The 24,701-nt window shown below is 44.7% G+C and overlaps 1 protein-coding gene across 1 annotated transcript in view; it reads left to right on the forward strand.

Annotated features, from left to right (window-relative positions):
• Positions 1-24,701, forward strand: part of C7 (complement C7) — a 582,400-nt gene that overhangs the window by 81,843 nt on the left and 475,856 nt on the right. The gene's annotated exons all lie outside the window — the stretch shown is intronic.

Genomic DNA, 24,701 nt, shown 5'->3' on the forward strand with positions numbered 1-24,701 from the left:
CAGGACACCCTGTCCACTATCTCCTCTTCTTCTCCCTCTTCCTCTCTTGGCCTCCCTTTGGCCATCTCTACCTCTCCTCCTCCTTTCTCCTCTTTCTCTCTGACAACACCTGACAAGGATTCTAGACAAGCCCGATCCATGAAAGTGTCATCTAAACAGGTGCTTCCCTGCTCCTCCATGATCATCAAGGACCATATTGACACCCTCGCTGTGGCCCTTGGCCGATTTCTGTAATCACCAATAGAACGTTCTTCTCTCCTCTTAAGCACTCCCTTCTGCACCCACTCCTCAAGAAGCCATCTGCCGATCCTACCTGTCCAGAAAACTATTGCCCAATCTCCATCAACCCTTTCCTGGGCAAACTCTTGGAAAAAAGCTGGCCCTCTCCAATCTTACTCTCCACATTGAATCTCTTGGTTGTCTCCATGACCATCAGTCTGGTTTCGGAGCTGCCAGAGGTGTGGAAACTGCTCTTTTGAACACCAGTGAAGATCTGCTCTCTAACCTTGATTCAAGCATTCCTTCTGTCCTAGCCCTCCTTGATCTTTCCTCTACTTTCGACACAGTCAGCCATGCCATCCTGATCAATCGACTACGTGAAAATCTGGGCATAATGGATCCGGCCCTGGAGTGGCCGACCTCCTTCCTCTTCGACTGCCCCTTCCAGGTCCAACTTGGTCCCTTTCTCTCCGCCACCTCTCTCTCTACCTGTGGCATTTCACAGGGCTCTATCCTCTCACCCTGGGTTTTCAACCTCTTTTTGGTCCGTTTGGTCCAGCTGATCTCTACCTTCTCCTCTAACTTTCAGTGTTATGCGGATGGAACTCAGCTTTCCTTGAGGCTCCTCTCATCTCTCGCTCATTCCTGACTGTCTATCCGTGATTCAGTATTGGTGCACCCCCAACAATCTCTGCCATAACGCCATCAAGTTGTTGATCCGTCTCATTGGGACCTACTGCCCCTGCTTTCCCTCTCTCACTCTGGGTACCCACCTTGGGCCCTCTTCCTTCGCCTTCCTGCGAGGAAAAAAACCTTTTGTGTCACCTTCGACTCTACTCTCTCTTTCTCTCCTCGCATCTCGGACATCGCCAATAAGTCCCACTACCTACTAGCTGCTCCTCCTCAAAACGACTCTTCCCTTTCTCACTTTCCCCGAGAGTCTCACTTTCTCCAGAGCCCTGTTTCTCTCTAGGCTGGCTACTGCAACAGCCTCTTTCTCAAGCTGCCTTTCTCTACTCTCCGCCCTCTGCAACTAATCCAGAACAGGGCTGCGAGACTTATCCTTGGCCACAAGCCCAGGGATCATATCTCGCCATATCTTGCAAGAATCAAGATCAAGACCCTTTGCATTGCCACAAGGCTTTCTGTGGTCGTGCCCACACTACATCCAATGCTCTCTTCCAAAATACCTTCTTTCTCGAGCCCTTCCCCCAGCTACCTCCACCTCTGTAAGGGCTAGACGCTTCTCCAGGCAGAGATTGGGGGTAGATCTCTCTCCTCTGCAGGTGCCTACCTCTGGAATGGCCTCCCTGCCCTTCTCAAACTTTAGCAGACCACCTGATGTTACGGAATCAGCTCACAACTTTCCTCTTATCCTCTGCTTTCGCTCTCTTTCCCTCCCCTGCTGACCTACCTGACCTACTTGTCTGCTATACCGACTGGTTGCTTGGCTACCCTCATAGTCTCACTGAGTCCGAGCTCTTTGTTGATCAGTCAGCCTCCACTGCCTCTGGGGCTGTAACTGTAACCCTACAGTCCCTTGTTCTGCTTGAAATACCCAGAGCCCACTGTTCTGGCTGCACTTACTCAGAGCATTACTGCCCTGTTTTCCCCTCCCTTCTTCCTTGTACTTCCCCCCTCCCTTTCCCCTTGCATTTCTCATTCTGAATGACACAAGGCCTAGTAAGATCATTTGTCTTGTCCTCCCTCTATCTTCCCTCCCTTGCTTGTCGCGCCTAGAAACACTTGTTTACAGACGTGCTATAATAGACTTATATCATATAATTTTATCACAGATGCCCAAAAAAATATACAATGCTGCTGTAAGAAACCCCTAGAGTGGCAGCAACCAAAAGCCAGTCTAGCCAGGGAATTACACTTAGCAGGACTGCTTTATCAGAAATGCCCAGTTAAAAAAAAGTCATACCAAACTGAGGAATAACTAGGCTGGCTGCACCAAAATGCCTCTCTAGCACTAATACCACATATCATGCCTGCTTAGCCTGGGCGTGGACAACTATTATAATTTATCACACAATCTCACCCCCCAGACATCCCCTCTCCCTCCCATGCACTACTCCAACCTCCAAAATCCGCTCCTTGGCTCAGAATTACCTTCCCGTCCCTCTTCCTTGTCCCAGAGCTTACGTTTGAGGCACCTTGCCTCATAGGTAAGTACTGGGATGAGGAATAGTGGGATTAGGAGTAATGAAGATACAAGTATCTAAGCCAGGCATTACCTACATGTACCTCTACCTCATCCCAGTACTTGTGTGTGAGGCATAGTGCCTCATACACAAGTACTGCCTCATACACAAGGACTGGGACAAGTAAGAATAGGGCTAGGAGTAATGACGATTACCAATAAGTAATTAAGGCATTAAACACAAGTAGGGGCTTAACAATATTGAGTTGACTGGGCTGCAGCACTCAGCCCCAGAAATGTTGGGCTATGTTGACTCAACCTGGCTGAACTTCAGAGTAGTTGCCGAATAGAACAGGACACAGAAGTAAAACGACACCTGGGTTTCGCTGTTAACAATGGCCCAGCAATTACTAACGTAAAGCATTTCACTGTTAGTACCTGCATTCAAATGCCACATTTTTAAGGCAAATTAAGTTGTGATGTGGGTTTAGTACTTTCATGCCAGGGAAGTGATTGGAAGGGTAGAAAGGGAACAGGAGACCGTGCATTCTCACAGCAGTTCATAAGTGGGTGCTTTCACACTTAAAGGAGAGAGTTAACTGCTTGTAACATTGACGCTGCCCTAAAATAGTCTCATTAAAATGCGTAAAGAAGTTGAATACTCCCGCACAATTAAGTTTGCCCTCTCCCAACATTTGAAGGATCAGCCCCCCGAAATGTAGGTTTTGTTCTGCCCCTGAACACAAGCACACACACCATTCACCATATACACGCACACCCAGCCAGCCATACATTTAAGTGTGCACTCTTTCACCATACAGGCACACCCAGGCAGCCATCCATATATTTAAGTGTGTACCCTTTCACCATACAGACACACTCACCCAGGCAGCCACCTATACAGTAAGTGTGAACCCTTTCACCGTACACGCACACACCCAGTCACCCATACATTTGTGTGCACCCTTTCATCATACACTCACACAGGCAGCCACCTACACATTTAAGTGTACACCCTTTCACAATACACTCACACATGCATACGTCGTGGTGTTAAGGGGACCCTGTTACTGAAAAAAGAAATTGTTTCTTTTTTAAATCACTCTGACTTCACAAAGAAATTATTTCCGTTAAGGACCAATCCATAACGGAAATAATTTCTTTATGAAGGCAGAGCGACTTCAAAAATAAACTATTTCTTTTTGAAGTCATAGAGCTTCCCCACCCCATGACATGGAGACCTCCAGCTTGGGGTCATCCATGTCATGGGGTGGGGGAGCCCTCAGACTTCAAAAAGAAAGTTTCTTTTTGAAGTCACTCTGCCTTCATAAAGACATTATTTTCTTTATGAAGGCAGAGTGATTTCAAAAAGAAATTAAAAAAAAAAGATTTAGAAAAAATATTTGTTCTTTTTTTCCCCCAAGTGGGGCCCCCTCCCAGGACATGTGCTAGCAGGGCCCCCTGTACCACAGGGGCAGTGGGGGCCCCTGTTATGCCAGTACATTAACTCTAAAAAATTCGGCACTCAGGAAAAACAAAACACACATCCTAAGAGGTTTATTTTGGTAAATATTTTCCATTACCTATTTTGAATCATCTCATATCCCCTATTGACAGACCCCTAGAAGTTTTGATGGCTAATGCAGGATTAGTCTTGCTCTAAGCATTTCCAACTAACATTCATTATCACCTAGTAGAAGGCCGCTATCTGTTTTCTCCCCTTTAACAAAATGAGTTTCCTTAAAGGAGAAGGTCTCTGAAAAATGTTATTGTTTATAAATATTGGCCATAACAAAAAACATATATTTTTTTTAATTTAAAGTTCCAATGCAAAACAAGCAGCAAATCGCCTGTAAAGTCCTGCTTTTAAACAATTTTGGGGCATCCATTTTGGATACAGACACATCTGTTTAGTTGATTGCTCCCACAGTAATACTCAAGTTAAGACTCTAGATGAGACTCGCATCCCATAGCCACGGCACTTTCTGGGTTTTGCTGCAACAAATCAAATCACCTTAACTCGGTCTAAACTAAAGTTTATACATGTATATGAGATGCCCATTGGAATTCATTGTAAATGCTGTCTGCAAAGCATCATTATAAACAGTAATATGGCAATTACACCTGGTTTTACTCTTCCCTTTTAAACTCTGTGTTGTATTTGTTTACAATTGCAAGCAGGTGATGCAACAGCACGTAATCACTAATGTTCGTGGCCCCCTGCAAGCAATAAAATGTTTGCAAAATTAAGTTTTAGCATTCATTTTTTTTATATTGTTTTTGGGACACTAGTAAATGTAGCGCAAAATGTCCACGATTTTTCCACAAAATTACCATAAAAGGCACATTTGGGTTGTTTTACGCCGAACTTGTTTCTTACACGGTGCAAATCCATCCACCGTTTTTTGCACCATTGATGTTCAATGGAATTTCTATTTCTCTTTGGGAAAATTAATGCTAGAAGGCTAAAAACACATTTATTTTTCTTTTATTATTAACCGCTTTTACATTTTCTCCCAAATTTCAGGTTTGAAGTGGCTGATGCCAGACATTTATTTTCTCAGAGATTTCATTCCAATCTGTCTAGCGAGACAGAGGTTATAAGAAATAGAAATTTGGAAAAAGTCAATGCACATTGGTTTTAATCTTCACATATAAAATTCATTTGGTATGATCTTGTGGGCCCTTTTTTCAAATGGTGTATGTGTGTATCACAAATGCACCCATGCCGAGGCGCTTTTTACCCCTGTTGTGCATTTTCACCAATAAGGATATCTTTCCTCCCGTTACAAATTGCATCCTGAATCCGCAAACGAAATGTTCTTTGAAATGCACAAAAATAGTCACACGCCATAATAGGTGCAAGGGGATGCACAATGCATGACATGGTGATTTCCGACTCTGTCATGCATTTTCTTTTAAATTGTCAGCTGCAGCCTGAGCCACTGTTGTCCCACTTACATTCCTATCCTTCCCAAAGGAATAGAAATGATGGTTTTCTTTTTATGATTTCACAATGAAAAGCCCTTGAAAGGCCTTCCACTGTTAAATAACTCCCCTGAGGGTGTTGAGACCCTTTCATACGTTGGTGTCAGGCTCTTGCTCCCAACACTAATGTATGCACAGGTGCTGGCCAGCACATCGTTTGTGCTACTGCACAGATACCCTGAAATGTGCAGGTCACCTAGGAATAAGGTTATTTCCTTTTTGCATCTCAATGCTTGCACCAGAAAACATGCACTCTATTTTCAAAAAGCATCGGAAAGGTGCATGTTAAGATGTATTTCTAAAATCAAGCCTGGTGGACAGATTTCAGGAGGCCACCCTAGTTATGGTGAGCAGGAAGCTATGAGAGTTTAGCCGAAACCCAATCTAGGTAGAGTGGAGATTGGTAAAGGCTTAGTCTCTGGAGAGTGTGAGTGTGGTCAGGGGCTCTCAATGAGTCCACATCGGATAACACACAGAAATACAGTGTAGACAGTCAGTTATAAAACCAGTTATTTATTTAGGCCTTTAGAACACACTGTAAAATGAGATTAGCTGGTAGTATTAGCACACAATATACTATAATGCCAATATATACTATCACCTGTCTGGTCATTCAATATACATCATCAAATAACATTCTGTGCAAAATAGGTAAGTAATGTAGATACAGTTCAAATGATGAGAACCAGTCACAAGTTCTAGTCCCTAACTTTAGAAGTCAAAACTCTAAGATCGATCAGGCCTAGTGTCCAAAACCACAGGTTCCAACAAAAGGTGCAGAATCCTTGACTCAGTTGTGACGACCAGGTAAGTAAGAGGGAGATAGGAGACAAAGGGACATGGTCCCGATATTATCCTATGGAGGACAGGGGGGACAGGCACAGTTATGCTAACATATCCCCGACTTTGATTTTCCAAGGGATCACGATGGGTCGACTGTGAGTCATGGTCTTCTGCCATCCTTTGTTACAGTGAGAGGTGCCCAGGGGTCGCAGATTCTTCGGATCGGGTGCAACTGCAAGATGCAATCCCTGTTTGTAGAGTAATCCATTAAAAAGATCAATAAAAAAATCACTCCTAAGCGAGTCAATAATAAGTGCACGGTTTGCAAGAAAGACAAAGATTTATTATATGCAGATATGGCCTATGGCCAGAATTGTCAGTCAGCCCTGTAGAATGGAAAACTGAAACTACACTCGACACACCCATTTCAAGTTACATCTTTTATAGTGGAAAAACGCAAATTTACATAAGCAAAGCATATCAGATTCAACATAATCCCATGTTCCCTGTTGGCTAACACCTATAGAAAAACCTACACATGCCCTATAGTTCATAACCCCATTGGTCATGCATATGTAAGCACAACCCCTTACAAGATAACCTTATTGTGCATTCAGCAGAAAGCACTGTGATGTGATTGGTCCACCATACTCAGGAAGATTGTTGCAATAATGGACTCTCCTTATTGGTCAAGACACCTTTGGCCCACTTGTTATGTGCATACCCCTGAGAGGACCCAATCTGGGAGCTAGTGTGAACAATGAGGCTAACCCCACCTGCTAATACAATGGGTTCCTCATGAGGCCAGATAATTTGGCACTCCCGAATGACCTTGCAGCTGGATTCCTGTGGCATCAACTCTTGTAACTCCCGTCTGAGAACACATTACATCCCTAGCATACCTTCTACTCTATCTCTCTTGTGAACCAGGTGCTTTATAAAAAACACAGTCAAGGCACCGCTCATAGGGATGCATTTCTCATCTGTATTTGCTATATTTACTCAAACACCTGTAGTTCAAATGAACTGAGCACTTTTCAGTAGGAGCATTATTACTCCAAACCTTGCAGGACACTTGAACCATTCCTGACACAAGGCCCTGTTCTCATAATATTTGTCCTTCACAGATGTAACACTTATCTATTCATACAAAACCAACACATTCTATTGCCAGCTCTGTGAGCTGTTCGAACTGGCACAATTAAGTGCTATCTGTGCGGCATATCTCCCTTCTTCCCTAACGTTGGCTGCCTGATCATTCGTTGGGAGGAAGGATGCAAAAGCTCTAAATAAATGAACAGAGCAAAGGCTCCCAAAGACTGCATAATTCTCTAACTACCAGAAGCTGCACTTCTAACAAGGCTTAATCCAAAATGGCGAAACTCTTGCTACCATGGCACACAGCCCTCGTGTTGAACACTTCAGCTACCTTTTTATCAACTACCGCAAGCTTTCCTGAATATAAACAAAACAGCATATCCAGAGATCTCCTTAATGCAATCACAGCACAACATAAGTCACTCTAGCTACAAAACTATTAAACACAACCTGGCTCTAACCTATGAATATAATAATCATTGATATTATGTTGTTGCTTCTTGTTTCATCAGTTAAGGCTCTTTGATGCTCTCTAAAATGTGTCAAAGCTAACTACAAATAACCTGTGTGCAGAACTGTCAAACCAAACAGCGAAATACTGCCACTAAATGACAGTTCTTCTTGCTAATACAATTTACACAGTCCAAACTTCTTTATACAGTTGTAACGTTGCACATGCATCACAACACTCCCCCCGCCACATTAATTATTCTCGCTTCCCTCTCCCAGTAGGAATCATCCCGGGGGCACCCACACATTACAAACAGGACGTAAGCTTTCTCCACTCCGGGCATATTCCTCTGGGGTACATGTCATGAAGCAGCATCCCTCGTCCCCTGCAAGATCTACCCAGTACTCTACATAGTTCTCTGGGTCAGGTGTGTGGTGACTGTCTCCCAGGGGGACCAACTGGCTCTCCTATCCTAACCATCGTGTGCTCTATTTTGCCATTACATTTCTCTGTCTGTGTTTGCATTTGTTTTAAGATGGGAGTCGCCTTACCTGTTGTGAGGGTAAGGGACATCATCATTGCTCCTTTGGGTAATGTCTTACAACAACAGTGCAGGACAAGCTGACAGGAGCACACTACAGCAAGTAAAAGGACGATAGGAACTAGCACTTTTTTGGCTAGGCCCATCAAGGTAGGAGCCCAACAAAACAATGAATCCAGCCAATCCTGCTCTCCCACCCCTGCTTCCTTCTCCACGGCAACACGCAAATTGTGCAGGGCCCAATGGTGTGGGTGAGGGACCCGTTGTCCGAGTCATTGGGTGGAGTGTATGTTCAACAGGAACTCCCTATTTTCTTGCAAACACCCTCCTCCATGGCAGTTAGGAGGTCCGGGATGTAATGGTTTTGCAGTGTCATCAGTCGAATGGCTCGCAATCCTTTTTGATAGATTTGAGGCCATGCTCCGTCTCATTCACAATCTGGAGCATCTCCCATCTGGTGTTCTGCAGCCATTTCGAATTGGCGTTTGAATATTTATAGTGAGGGGAGCTTATTGACTGACCGGAATGCTGGTTGAGAGAGTGCACAGGTGTAGCTGGGGGTGGCACATTTATGATGGTGAGGAGGGCATCGGACACATTAAGGTCAGCAGAATGTAATGTCGACAGAGAGTGCCAACTTTTCCAAAATGGTGCAAGGTGGAGATATGCAAAGTTCCCACAGATCCAAAAGATGTACTGGAGCACTGTAGTTATCTCAAATCAGGTCTGGCATATACAATGTCCGATTGCAGCACTCATTGGTGCCAACAGGCACGCTGCCTTTGTTTCTAAAACACAAGGAGAAGCATGTAAGAATTGGTTCTTTAGCAGATCATTCATTCATTTTTATCCATGTTAGCTTCGGTACATATTTACTCCATACATCATAACAGGTCCCATTTATGTGTGCCACTACTTCCTCTGAGAACTCCACCAGTCCTCCTGGTCTGCAGCTCGCCATCTCCTCTTCCTGGCAGTTGTTAGAAATCACAGCACCTTCCAACTGTAGTTGCAGTCTAATTTGACACTGAACCTGCTCCTTATTCTCAGGACACTCACCTTGTGTCCTTGAAACAACACTGGTACCCTACATAGTAGGGCTGTGCTTGTAGAGGTAGAAGTTCTTTGGGAATAAATAATCTGCGAGGGCCAGTTGCATGTGGGATCAGGGAACAAATATAGCAGGAATCCTTTGACCTCGCTCTTCCCACCTCCCGCATATGGTTATACAAAAGGTTATCTGTGTCAGGGTGATGCATATTTGCAACAATGTCAAAGAGAACCCCTTGATATTCAGTATTCCCATATTCAGTGTCCCTTCTGCATATAGGCACTGATACACTATTGTTTGCTGTATTTGCGAACACACATGCTACTACAGTAGTATCATTATGCCCCCCTTTATATGCTCCCACCATAAAATTCTTGCCAAAATAAAGGAAAGAAAGAGGTAGAGCGAAAAACATCCAGTGCACAGCATTATATTCTTGATGTAATGCACTGCTCCTGAGGCTGTGAAGAAGACTTAATATCTGTTCATCAAAAGGGATAAATTTCTTGCAGAAATGCCAACAATATATTGGTAAATCTCATTTTTTAGTGCTGTTATTCTTCTGCTTCCTTGCGAGGATGGTGCCTTTTCTGATGTCTGTGAGGTTGTTACAGAGATGGTGGGTCGACAGTGTCTGTTGCAGCCAGCTCTTGTTAATGTGGTACAAGCTGTTGAGATATAATTCTAACACATCTGGTTAAGTCCCTAAGGTATCCCTGAAATGCATCCTCTAAAATAGTAGTTGCTCTGTCTGTGGGCATCAGAGGCTGTGTGTGCAGGTGTGAGTGGTATGTGCAGCCTTATGCCCATCACGATTTCGTGAAGGGGTCAAGTGATGTTCTATCCTGATTCCTGAGGCTAAAGAGGGTGAGGTGGAGACACTAGAGTCAGTTCTTACCCGAGTAGTGACAAATCTTAGACAGATGTTGCTTCAATAAACCATTAAGATGCTCCACAATCCCATTGGCTTGCAGGTTGCGAAATGTACACAGTTTGTGTTTTATTCCCAGTAGGGAGGTAATTTCTTTAAACATTTTGTTAAAAAAGTGTGTCCCATTGTCTGATTTCAGGACATCAGATATTCCCCAACTAGGAAATACCACACATACCACAAACGTAACTGCTGATTTGGCATCAGGGTGGGCACTGGGTCCAATTTCAAGCCAACGAGAAAATGAGAATACTACAACAATCATAACATGTTGACATAATCAATGTGGAGCTCTCGAAAGGGTCATCAGGGGCAGGGCAATGGTCCCTTTAACGTTCTAAGGGTCTGGTCTGTAATGTAGAGGTGGTAGGTAGTACAATTAGCACAAAAAAATTCTACATGTTCCTGGAGATTGAGAAAAAAACAGTCCTCCTGAATGTCTGCTGCAATATATTGCTTAGATACATGTGAAGGATAATGCAATTGCTCCAAGGCAACTGTAAGCAACTCTTGAGTCATTACTACTTTACCTGTAATATTTTGGGCCTCATTACAAGCATGGCGGTCCGGGAACTACGGTACCAGTAAGCATGCCAGTACTGTAGTCACCGGACCGCCATACTACGTGCTCTGCTTGCAGGTGCCGTTTCACCCGCAAGGTTTTTCCTGGCGGGTGTAACGGCACCTGTGAGCAGAGCACGTCGGATGCACCGGCACAACTCTGTATGTGCCGGTGCATCCGACTTCCCCATTCCCATTCAGCCCTATTGTTCAACAACACAAAAACACTTGGTATTTACCTAGACGTAACACTTTCTCTCACCAGACAAACAAATGAGGTTGTAGCTGCTTCGGCTTACACCTGCAAACTTATCACCGCCTGCAGACCGTTCTGATGACTGATAACTGCATTATCCTCGCCAGAACTCTAATCATGGGAAAAATTGACTGCTGTAATGCCCTCTATTTAGGGACTAGCCAAAGAAACATTGACAAGATACCAGTTACCCAGAATAGTGGCGTCAGGGCTGCCCTTAACTTCCCAAGGAGATTACACATCTCTGATACAAGACGCAATTTACATTTGCTTCCCATTGCTCACAAAACTCTTGCTTTATCATACAAGGCAACCGTAAGCAACTCTTGAGTCATTACTACTTTACCTGTAATATTTTGTCTCCAAATTAGGTCCGCAGGTGAAAGGGAACATCTTCTTTTGAATCACAAATCCTTCTCTTGTTGTGGAGCTTGTCCCTGCAGTTCAATTAATTGTGTCAGGGGGGGTTGTATTGTATGGTGCTGGCAGCTGCACACAAAGACATTAAGCTCATTGGTGAGCTCATTAATGCTCTATCTCTCCCCGCGCATGCCCTTGATATCGCTGACTTGATCACATCAGAAAATCTAGACTTCCTGGCTATCACTGAAACCTGGTTGCATGCAGCAGCTGGCCCCTCCCTGTCCTTGGCAATCCCTGAAACTACTCCATCATCAGATGCAATAGGGATACCAATCAAACAAAGGGTGGAGGATTAGCCTATATCTTCAAGAGTTCTCTTGAACTCAGAGCGATGCCCAACCTCCAGATCACATCTGCGGAACTACTCACCATTAAACTACCCATCGCCTCTAATCAAACTGCTACAGTGCACCTTATCTATAGGCCTCCAGGTCCCATCTCCACGTTCATTGAGGACATATCATCCATCCTTGCTACTAATACCAAGCCTAACTCGCAAATCCTTCTACTTGGTGATTTCAATCTAGGATACCAGGATGTGAACGACACTAAAGCCCTGGACCTTGCAAGTACACTAACAGACTACGGCCTTACCCAACACATCAAAGAGCCTACACATAACAAAGGATGCACCCTTGACTGGGTTGCTGACCTGAACTGTACTTCCAACCAGATCTCAGTGACCCCTTGCTTCTGGTCCGACCATCACAAAATAATCTTCACTATTAACTCCAACCCACAAACATTCAAACCTAACCTCGCCCCATCTATCCATACCCGCAACAAGAAGGATATCACGATGGAGAAACTTCTCCGCCATTTCTCAGATGCTGCCACATCTTGGGTCAGCTCCTTCTTGGCCAACAGAACCATGAGGGTTTTTTCTCCATCTGCCTCTGCTGAACCAGCACCTGTCCCGTGTGAAGTCCCACAAGGTTCTTGTGTCCCTCCCACATTGTACAATGTGTTTACAAAGCCGCTCTTTGACATACTTGACTATCTGGGTGTCTCCTACACCAACTATGCTGACAACACCCAGATACTCATCCCCATCACAGGCGACTATGTAGCTGACTCTAAAGCACTCAATGAAGTCTACACAATCATTCAGGCTTGGATGGCACATCATGGGCTCTGCCTTAATGATGAAAAAACGGAACTACTTGTCCTCGGCTCTAACACCAAACTTACTAAACTAGACCCTGCCTACAAATCATTTACCATTGATGGGAACATCATTAAAGTGTCCAACAACACAAAAACACTTGGTATTTACCTAGACGCGACACTTTCTCTCACCAGACAAACACATGCGGTTGTAGCTGCTTCGGCTTACACCTGCAAACTTATCACCGCCTGCAGATCGTTCCTGGCGACCGATAACTGCATTATCCTCGCCAGAACTCTAATCATGGCAAAAATTGACTACTGTAATGCCCTCTATTTAGGGACTAGCCAAAGAAACATTGAGAAGTTACAAGTTACCCAGAATAATGCCATCAGGGCTTCCCTTAACTTCCAGAGGAGATTACATATCTCTGATACAAGAGGCAACTTACATTGGCTCCCTGTTGCTCACCGGATAGCGCTCAAAACTCTTGCTTTAACATACAAGACCCAGAACAATCTGGCAACCGCCTACCTGGCCAATCGCTTCACGCGGCACACAGCCAACAGACCCCTGAGGTCCGCCCATGTCCACACACTGACTATACCTAGCTTCAAGCTTCAGACAGCCGGGGCAGCAAGCTTCCCAGTCCTTGCGGCCAAACTCTGGAACACAATACCTACCACACTTAGAAAGGAACCGTCCTTCCACTCCTTTTCGAACAAAATCAAATTCTGGCTCTTCTAGCTTGACGCATCTACCTCATCCACCTGACCACCTGGCCTACTATGGCTTTATGTTTATATGGGTTGCCTTGCCTTCGCACTTGTAACCTCTATATATCCTCTGCACTCTAGTTTACTCTTCAGTATGCCCTAGCAATACTACCAGAAATGTCTATAGTAACCAATGTAACAATGTACTTGTCTGTAACATGTATTTGCCTTAAATGCAGCTTATTCATTGTTAAGATTTGTTTTCCTCCTGGGAAACCTGCTTTCCTCTATGTAACCATTACCTTTGCAAATTCTGCGCCCAGATGCCCGAGGGCAAGGTGCGCAATACAAATAAAACAAATACAAATACAAACACACATGCTGAATGCCACCTCAGGGTATGCTTTGACATCTGCTACTTTTAGGTAGGCTGCTTCTTTTGCTGCTTTGCCTGCTGCATCATTACAATAAGTAGGTGGGTCTGCATTATTCGTATGACCCACACATTTTACCACAGCAACTACTGAGGGACCAGTTAACCCATTAATTAATCTATCAAGTAATGCTGCATTCTGCACGGCTGGTCCTCTGATTTATTAAACCTCCTCCTGCGCCATTTTGATAATCCTGAATGCACAGTGGAAGTAACATATGCTGGGTCAGAATAAATAGTAATTAAAGTATCTTTTGACATTTCTGCTTCTATGAATGCTAGGAGTCTTGCTGCTTATGCATTATAATGTGCGGGCAATCTCATCATGACCTTGTACTCTCCATCTACAAGGCTCACTACTGGTGCACCAGTGTGTTTCTGTCCCATCTCTTGATTGATTGGCACAGAAACGGCCTTGATTGACCTTGTAACACAAATGCATGACATCAAAGACAATGGTAAACTAGCACTCCTATTACTACTTGACCTATCAGCGGCCTTCGACCTTGTCAACCACCAAATACTATGCCAACACCTAAAATCAGATGCACTCTTCTCTGACTCAGCCACCTCTTGGATTAGCTCTTTCTTTGCTAATAGAACTATGAGAGTTTTCTCTCCCTCAGCCTCTGCTGAACCATCTCCTGTACTCTGTGGGGTCCCCCAAGGATCATGCATCTCCCCTAGGCTCTATAATGTCTTTAATAAGCCATTATTCGATATTCTTGACTCCATGGGTGTCTTGTATACTAATTATGCCGACGACACCCAGATACTAATCCCAATCCCAGGAAATCACACTGAAGATTCCAAAGTCCTTAACGGTATTTACTCAGTAATCCAAGCCTGGATGGCGCATCATAGACTCTGTTTAAATGATGAGAAAACTGAGATACTAATACTTGGCTCCCGTTCCAGACTGAACAAACTAGACCCTTCATTCAAATCCTTCATTATTGACGGCAACACCATCTCAGCTTCCAATATTACTAAAACTCTCGGCATTTATTTAGATGACACCTTATCTTTCAATAGACAAACCAATGCTGTTGTTGCAGCATCCACGTACACCTGCAAGCTTATTACCGCGTGCCGGCCTTTCCTCACGACACCCAACTGCATCACCCTGGCTAGAGCGCTAGTTATGTCCAAAATTGACTATTGTAACTCAATCTTTCTAGGGACTAGACTTAGAAACATGTGCAAATTACAAGTGACACAGAACAACGCTATCAGGGCTGCCATAAACATCCCAAAGAAGTCACATATATCCGATACAAGACGTAACCTTAATTTTCTATCTGTTAAACACAGAATCGCTCTCAAAACCCTAGCCTTAACACACAAAGCCAGAGCCCACTTTTCCCCAGTTTACCTTTCTAACAGACTCCTATCACACACTTCTTCAAGGACCCTAAGATCGGCCCAAGCCCACACTATGTCCATCCCTAGATTTAGGCTGCAGAACTCAGGGGGTTCTAGCTTTCCTGTACAGGCAGCTAAACTATGGAACACACTGCCGACGTCCATCAGATCGGAACCATCCTTCCATATTTTCAAAAGAGAATTTACACACTGGTTGCATGAACTTGACCACCAGGCGACCAGGGGTACTTACTAGCATGTTTGCGGCTGCGGGTATGCCCTTTGCATTTGATTGCACTCATCCTTGTGTCATGTTTATTGTTGATGTAACTATGTAATTGTGTAACCGTACTCTCCTATGTAACTATATTGCCTAAGAGCTTCATAGCTGTAAGATATGTGCCCAGCTGCCCCAGGGCCGGGTGCGCTATACAAATAAATAAAATACAAAATACAAAATACAATGAACCATCAACGAAAAACACCTCCCCTCTCCTCAAGTGCATCCTCCCTAATCTTTGTTATGTCATCTTCAGGTCCTTCATATGTTACGCAATCATGCACTGAGTGACCGGGCTGTACAGGTTTTGCAATGAATGTTGCTGGGTGTTAAGATGGATTTCTAAACTCTGACCTGGTGGGCAGAAGTTTAGGAGGCCACCCTAGTTTAGTGGAACAGGGGAACCTTCTGGAAAACCAGACCAATTTACAAGCTTGGCAGACGGTCTAGACTAAGTATCCGGAGGGGTATGAGTGATCGGGTGCCCACAATGAGCCCACACAGTAAAACTCCTGTGGTTACTCTTAGACAGATGTATATCAAAAATACATTTATTATAGGCCTTATGACTAAACACAAATAAATCACAGTAATAATAAAACAGTTACCACACACGCTTTTCACTATGTAACATATATACAAAATGTGTTTAGCCGAATGCCAATGAAAGGGGAGAAAATAACCACAACCTGCAACAGAAGGTGTAAGTTCAACACAGATATCGCATTATGCAGTTCTACGAAATCAATCCCTATCTTATGCAGTCCAGCCCTAAGAAGTGAGGAGCCTTATGCTCAAAGTACAGCAGTGCGTTAACAACGCACGGTTGTGCGTAAAGCGAAAAGCGGGTTCTCTTCAGGGAGCTATAGCTGTTCAGGAAGGGTTTGAGGTGATGAAGAATAAAGCCCTACTCGTTGAGGAGGGTCTACCCTTGCAGATAGAGTGACTTTCGAAGTTTGAGAATACCTGGGGAGCACAGTCTAGCCCAGCTAAAGTATCCTTTCAGGGATTCTCATGAGTAAAAACAGATGGGTGTGCCAGGGGGCCACCGGTAAGTGATGCAAATACTCACCAATCCTCAACACATTCTGGACCAGACTTTGCCAGTCTAGTCCACTTCGCTAGTAGGTTTCATCCCTGCAGTTACAGGATGCTCGAGCTCTCAGCAGATGCAGGATAGGACGATCATCCGTGGCAGGACAGTATCCTTTTCTCAGCTCTCAAAGAAAGTAGAAGGATAGATCCAGTGCAGCAGATCCTAGGACATGATGGGGCAAGTTTGCAGACACTTACAGGGACCGTCACCACAGCAGGGCGACACAGGGGCCGCAAATGCTTGCAGCGTGGTGTACTCTCATAAATCGTGACCCATAGGAGCTAGGACAAGGAGAGGGCCAAGGACCAAAAGTAAGCGATGCCCAAAGTCCTGAGTCTCAACCCCAGATGGCGGCGCTCCTGTACGATAACAACAGTGGGGTCAGGGTGCCAAACCTTCCAGTACGTCTCTGGCTGTTCCAGGGTCTGCTCTTTCGTTCAGGATAATTGTGAACTCCAGGTGATCGACCTGGAATGGATGCACACCCTTTCTCTTATCCAAGATATGTTTTGTGCTCAAATCTAGGATAACCGATGGAAGATCTGCTCTCTTGCATGCACGCCAGGCGTGGGCCAGTCATTCAGGACTACCAGACATACTGGCACCAGTAGTGTGGATTGGGACCAGACAGTCCCAACCCTCTTCCTGGGCACTAGCACACGTGACATGTATGAGCCCACGAAAAGATGCGGTTTTCGCGGGAGGTTGCATACCAAAATAAGGACTACCTGGATCTCCTGACCTGGGGGAAGGCAAAGGGACAAAATGGTCAATGGACAGAACAAAAGACTTCGTGGCACAGCCATTTTCGGCACTGGCCACAGTCTTGGGGCAAACGCGGTAAACACAGTAAACGCGGTAAACATGGTAAACACGGTATGGTCCATAAAAACAAAGTAAAAATACTTTAAAAGTAAACTGCTGCCACTAGTCCGTCCTAGGAACACTTGTACAAACACCAAAAAATCCTTAGAGGGTGGCTAGGGCCATAAAACAAAAGGACCCCTATGCGCGGTACTGTAAGGTACTTGGCACATAGCTAAAAAGTTACCAAGAAATGACAACATAGTCGAAGACTAACGGAAACATGGTTTCCCAGTATTGACAACCTGAAGGATGTGTCAGTTTCCCCATACTGTGATAGATCTGTGATCTCCATTTTCCAACGTGGGAGTTTAAACATCCCACAGCAGAAATGTATGGAAGTTCTGTCTGGGATAATGAGCCTCCAAGGAGTAAACTGGAAAGCTGTGCAGCAGCAAGAAGGATGTGAGCCAGCAGGAAGGAAACCGACACCAGAAAAGGACACCGCGAGCGAGGTCCCAGAAGCAAGGCCTGCACACGTTGCTGCTGTGTGGTATCTCTGGTCATCCAAAGCACCAGTGAACCATCCTGCAGAGAGGATGCACCGCCGCGGAGAAGCAGACAGCAGAAAAAGCCGCTGCCGACCACGACAAGGCCCAGAAAGCGACTGGATCCTTCAGACGCAGCAGCCCCTCAGGAAATGCTGGTACCTGCCACAAGGTATCAAACAGGTATGCGGGATACCCGAGTGGTGATTGGGCCCCAGAGAAGCAAGTGGGTGAAGGCAGAAGCCAGATTGAGAGGGTCTGGCACCATGGGACTGAAGTACGAGTCTGAAAGACTCTCTCATATCAGAAAAATAATCCAATCCGAATATTGCGAATCTTGGACCTGCACCCAAAAACAGATTGTCCGCTTTGGGACTGTTGCTTGGCAGGAGTGCAAACTAAGCAATTGGGCTTGGCAGGAGACACAACTACTAACATCATTAACCACAAACATTTATACAATGGTGTAGATGCTTCCTCGGTCTCCTACTCTCGAGGCAAGAGAATTCAACCCTCCTCAGGCCTCCTTTATATAGAACGGAGGGATACCGGGTCCTTTCACTACAGGACTGTCACATCAATTACAGTACTGTCTTTCCTCATTTAAGAGGCGATATCCCACATCAATTCTTCTCTTCCATTACTATTATGGTGTCATCTATTCCCATGGTGGTGGAGATTCACCTCACTACTTCCCAAAATGTATATAATGTCACCACGTGGCCTTTTCTCACAATCATACACACCCAAACTACAACTTTCACCCCCCATTTATTTCCCACAAGAGTGCACTCATGTTCTACGTGCTCTTCCGATGTGAGTTCCCACTCCAATTGTCTGCACAGCTGGATGCAACGCCCCGCTCTAAGGACCAGGCATGCCTTCTGGCAACACGGCACCTGTGGACCTCTTCAGAGTGTGCACATGGACTGGTCACTGCAGACGGGTGTCTCAACCCAGGATGTGCAGCGTGGAAGCCGGCAGCCTCACGGACGATCTGTAATCATGTCGGGGTCACTGAATTCTGTAAAATAAGCCCACACACTTATAAATAAAAAATCACTCCAAAGGGGGTCAATAATAATTGCATGGTTTGTAATATAAACACAGCTTTATATAATGCAAATACAGCCACCCCGTAGAACTGAAAACGCGCTCAATACTGCCATTTCAAGTTACATCTTTTATAGTAGAAACCTAAAATTAACATAAGCAAAGCATTTCAGATTGAACATAATCGCACGTTCCCCATTGGCTAACACTTATACGAAAATCTACACATCCCCTATAGTTCATTACCCCATTGGTCATGCATATCTTTATACAACCTCTTACAAGATAACCTAATTATGCAGTCAGCAGAAAACACTGTGATGTGATTAGTTCACTGGTCTTTCCTTAAAGGTGAAGGCAGCTTTCGCCAATCTTGTGATATGCATACCCTCGAGAGGACCCAATCAGGGAGCTAGTGTGATCAATGAGGTCAACCCCACCTGGTAATATAGTCCACCAGGTAGTCGAGGAACACTTCTGAGGGCTCTGAGGGGCTGGATCCTCAAGAAGACAAGACTAGTTGGTTCCACTAGTCCAAGGGCTGAAGCACCGAAAAGGGTCTTTGGAGATCAGGCAGCGGAGCAGGGCTTCACTGGGCCAGTCACTGTAGAGGTTGCGAAACTACTGCAGAAGTTGTCTAGGAGTCAACATGTTTCTCTTCTTCTTCTAAGGATTCTTTTCTCAAACATAGATCTGAAGAATGGCTGCAGGAGTCCACCACTTAGTTTAATATCCAAGCTAGAAGCAAGTCCAAGCAATAGTAAGGATCTGCACCATTCAAACAGCCAGTAGTTGTCCAATCAGGGACAACTACTGGTTTAACTCATGCCCCACACCAAGACTGTCTGGTACCATGGATGTGGAATGTGAGCAGACAGTGCCACCTCCTTCCTGGATAACACACACACACACACACACACACACACACACACACACACACACACACACACACACACACACACACACACACACACACACACACACACACACACACACACACACACACACACACACACACACACACACACACACACACACACACACACACACACACACACACACACACACACACACACACACACACACACACACACACACACACACACACACACACACACACACACACACACACACACACACACACACACACACACACACACACACTCTCTCTCTCTCTCTCTCTCTCTCTCTCTCTCTCTCTCTCTCTCTCTCTCTCTCTCTCTCTCTCTCTCTCGCTCTCGTAAAAATGTAACTGCTTCCATCAGCTTGGCTTTAGGCACATATACAAGTAACCAAAAGTCCCTTGTGTAAAAAAGCTACAGTGAAAGTAATGTATCTACATTGCACTGCAATGTAAGGTGCTGTGTGTAATGTAAAAATACACGAATTCAAAAGGGAAACATTGCTTCCAGTACTTAAGGTCTGATGGCCTGATCAGTTTCCTCATCATAAATGCACAAACGCCAAGGGAAGTGAAGCTGAAGGCTTTACTTGCCTTCAAAAAGTCAGGACAGGCTAACAATAGAGCAAAAAGAATGGGGTTCCATTGGAAACTATGGATGGAAAGTTGCAAATAGAAAATCTTTGCTAATAGTGCAACAAACGGTGTCTGTTTGAGTGCATCACATGTGAATACCTTCAGATGTCCTTTTTCACCCCCTTAGCCCATTCCATTTCATTTATTGGGATTAGGTACAAGGCAATGCACATTGCATGACAGGGTGATTGCCAAACATGACATTAATTTTCTTTTTAAATTGAATGTCAGTAGTATAAACCTCTGTTTTACCACTGCATCAACATCCCTCAAACAGGGATACAAAAGCTTTTATTTTTAACATTTCACAATGACGGGACCCCACGTTGATGCTGGGAACCTGTTATACGTTAGTGTCGGTGCATTTAAAAAGCTGAAATGCTCCCCTGTAATGTGCAGGTCATCTTTGTGGATAGGTGATTTGCACATTTCTAAAATGAATACAAATGAAAATAGGGCCTCTTCTGCACCTTTTTCATTTGTATTTATTATAAATGCCCAATTGCATAATTTCTTTAACTATCAGTAATACTGAATGCTACGGTACAGGGTCAGTATCCTAGAATCAAGCTTACCAAAGAGCTGTATTTGAGCCGATTAAAACCACCAAATAATTGTGTCTATAACTTATAAGAGCAGTTTGAAATTCAGGTTTGAAAGTTGCAAACAATTTTCGAGCCTCAGCTCCAAATGGTATGAATAATTCAAACCAAGTCAAACCCTCTTTATTTAGATAGACTCACATATTCTTCAAGCTGATCCGCCCATGCCTAGTTGGTTTTGTTCCTAGGTCCACACATGATCCATCCACACAACTCAGGGCCAAATTGTCCTCCAGTAAGGGAGCAAGATTGCAAAACACAAAGTGCTAAGTGGGATTCCCATTTGTTTTCATAACTATGTAAGATTTTCCACCATATGTTAACTTCTAGTGAAAGTAAACCCAATTCATAACTTATATCCGAAATTGGGACCCCCCCCATTGGTAAATGTATAACAAATCTTCAAAATAAACCTTCTAGAATGAACCAGAATATTTTAATAGAAGGATCAAAGACATCTGCAGCATAGATTAAAGAAGGAATAACAGTTGCTTTGTAGAATCTAAGAACTGATCAAATCAAATACCGACCAAATTGATTTTCCTATCTTGAATAGCTAGGGCTAAAGTTTTGATTCCACTGTTACCATATATACGTATTATGGACCTTCTCCTAGGGGTGTTGCTAAATCTGTAAAAGATCTGGGGCTATGCTAATGTCGGGACTGTCGGGACTCGGGCGAGCTAGCCTTTTGGTCCAGGGCTACAACCAAAAGACCAGGGGGTATAGCCCCCTCAGGTCCCCCCCCCCAGCAATGCCTCTGAGCTTCTCTTATGCATTGAAAAACCAAGATAAGTTAAATGGTTTACTACTTCTAGTTTAACCGGGTAAAGTCTCAAAGCAAAGGTGACATAGTTCTTATTTTTAGGAGCAGCTATTACGAGAATTATAGATTTGGGAGGGTTGATTTCCACATCTTTTATTGTATAAAAAGCGAGAGAGTGTGTAATGAATGCTGGAGACCACTCAGGGTCTGGTTGAATAATTAATTAAAATTAGAGCCCTTGAATTTCTGAGACGGTAATAGTCTGCACAGGCAGAGTAAGTGCGTATAATATATTTAACAGTCGATACACAGCAAATACGGCTGACGGCGAGTCTGCAGTTTAACCAGTCCAATTAAGGGGTGAAGGCAAGGAGACAAACGTTCTTCAGGCACAGTGCATTCAGATCGTGCAAGTGCACTGACGGTCAAAGGGGGGGTACAAGTGCAGCCGGTTGAGGGGACTGGGTAAGTGCAGAGAGAGCCACTCTCTTGGTTATTTCTCAGTGCAGTGAGAGTGGGTGGGATGTAGGGCCCTGAGGCAAGTGCGAGAGAGGACTGGCAGGGGAGCATGGGACCTGTGAGACCCTGAGGTACACCAGGCAGTCAGTCAGCAAGCCATAAGGAAGAAGGGGAGAGAGGGAAAGCAGAGTGCTAGGTTAGCAGGGTAGAGGGGAGGGAAGGAGGTGGAGAAGAGGAAGGTTTTGAGGAGTTTCTGAAACTTGATCAGACTCAAGATGGAGGGCGGCAGGGAGGCTATTCCAGAGGGAAGCACCTGCTGAGGATAAGGATTTCCCTCCGAATTTCTGCTTGGAGAACCGGCTCACTCGCAGAAGATTGGAGGTAGAAGAGCAGAGGGCTTGTTAGTTTCACTCGACTACGGATGTCTCGACCCCTGGCATTCGGTTCTTACAGCAATGAAGAAGTACAGCCAGCCGGGTAAAATGGTCCAGTGGAGTTCGTCTCGGGGTTAGTTGGTCCCACTAACCTAAGGGGAGAAGTCATCCTTTACGCATCTTCTCTGTCAAAATGAAAAAGGAGTTTCAGCACAGCAGCAGGGCTTCGCCGCGCAATTCAAAGGTCCAGTAGGATGCAGCAAGCTTCTTTCACAGTTTCTTCATCGGCTATTTCTCCCAGTGGTCGACTCTGCCCCTAGTCCCAAAACCCTTGCCTTTGAAGCAGGTTTCTCCCATTCATGCACAGCCTAGGCTGTGAATCACACAGAAGGGAAGCTGTCCTTTTAGGACCAAGCCAATCAGGACTGGTTGCATTCAGGTGTTAGGGAGAATTCTCATTTCTGTGCTAATTCCCTTCAACCTTAGAGACCCCCAGCTCTTTTGCTGGACGTTAGGACTTTATCATTTTAACCCTGGAGTGAGAGAGCCCTTTTTCTCACTCCCTCGTGTGTTTTGACCTGATTTGGACTATGTTTTTGGAGTTTTACATACTCAATAGGCATCTACTTTTTGTATGGTGACACACAGCACCTTCAGTGCAGTGTCACAGAGAAATCCTTTAGATTTCTCTCAAGGTTTAAATCCCTTTTCTTGGGTGAACTACAGTTCCCAAGAATAGTAAAGTGAAATTGACTTTACTTACCTTTTCTCTGTGTAGGTCCTGCACACCCCATTTTATGTGGAGTGCTGGGGGGTTACTTAGTAGCCTCTTTTCCTACTTCCTCATGTAACATTTTTTATGTTACCCTCACTACTTTAAATGGCTGGTGGCAGTGGTTTAATTGTCTTACCATTGTGCTTTTCAACCGCAGGCTGAATCCTCAGCTGCAGTGTAGCACCCATGGGTGACCATTTTGTCAAATCGGCCCCGGTTTTCTTTTTTCGCCATTTTCTGTTGTAAGGTCTTTCTTGGGTTTTACTCTGCGTGCCAAACCAGGTTTGACCCCTTTGTTCCTTTTGCCTTTGGCGTGCTTCTTTTTTTAAATTGTTTTAAAATTTATTGGTGCATTTAGGTTTTTTTGGTACAAACTTTTACAACATTTCATTTTGATTACTTGAATTTCACATTAAAAAGTACTGTTTAAAAGCAATGAAGAAAGAAAAGAGCAGATCAGCTTGAAATGGCGTACATTATCCAAACTAAAGAAAGATTAATTCCTATACAAAATAACAATTTGCATAAAATCTTAGAATAAAATAAACAAGGAATAAAACAAGGAAAGGACTGCACCGTTATATTACTTTTTGTGCAAATAGCAAAACTTTTTGATGACTGAATCAGTACTGAATCCCGCCTCTGGCTCCAGTGTGTCTGGAAGAGCAGGAAGTGAGGGAGGTGTCCGAAACTCCCCTGTCCTTCGTCTCTAGGGAAACCTGAATGCACCCAGTCCTGATTGGCTGGCTGCTGTTTGAGTGACAGCTAGGCTGTGTATGAATACGAGAAACCTGCTTAAAAGGCGAGGGTTTTGAGACTGGAGTCAGAGTCGACCACTGGGAAGGACATCCCAATAAAGAAACCATGAATGAAGATTGCTGCATCCTCCTGGACCATTGAACTGCCCAGTGAAGCCCTGCTGCTGTAATGAAACTCCTTTTTCTGATCGACAAGAGCCGCTCCGGAAGGGACGACTTCTTCCCTTGGGTTAGTGGGACCAACTAATCCTGAGATGAACTCTGCTGGAAGACCTTCCCCGACTGGCTGTACTTCTTTGCTACTGCAGGAACCGAGTGCCAGGGGTTGAGAAATCCGTAGTCGAGTGCAACGCCTGTAAGCTGGCCAAAAGCTCCAGGAAGCTCCTCAGTACCCGCCAGAAGCAGGACGACCAGAGCTCAAGTCCCCTCACCAGAGTGCAGGACTCAAGGAGTCAAGGAAGCCCAACCGGTGTCCAAGATCCGCGGTGGTGCTGTTTAGCGTGCACTGAAACCGCAAAGTGCTGCTGATCCGAAAAGAGCCTTTAGCTGCCACCGACCATCGAATTGCTGCCACAGGAG

This window comes from Ambystoma mexicanum, chromosome 6p (assembly GCF_040938575.1).
Source record: "Ambystoma mexicanum isolate Mex_15411 chromosome 6p, UKY_AmexF1_1, whole genome shotgun sequence".
Classification (NCBI taxonomy): Eukaryota; Metazoa; Chordata; class Amphibia; order Caudata; family Ambystomatidae; genus Ambystoma; species Ambystoma mexicanum.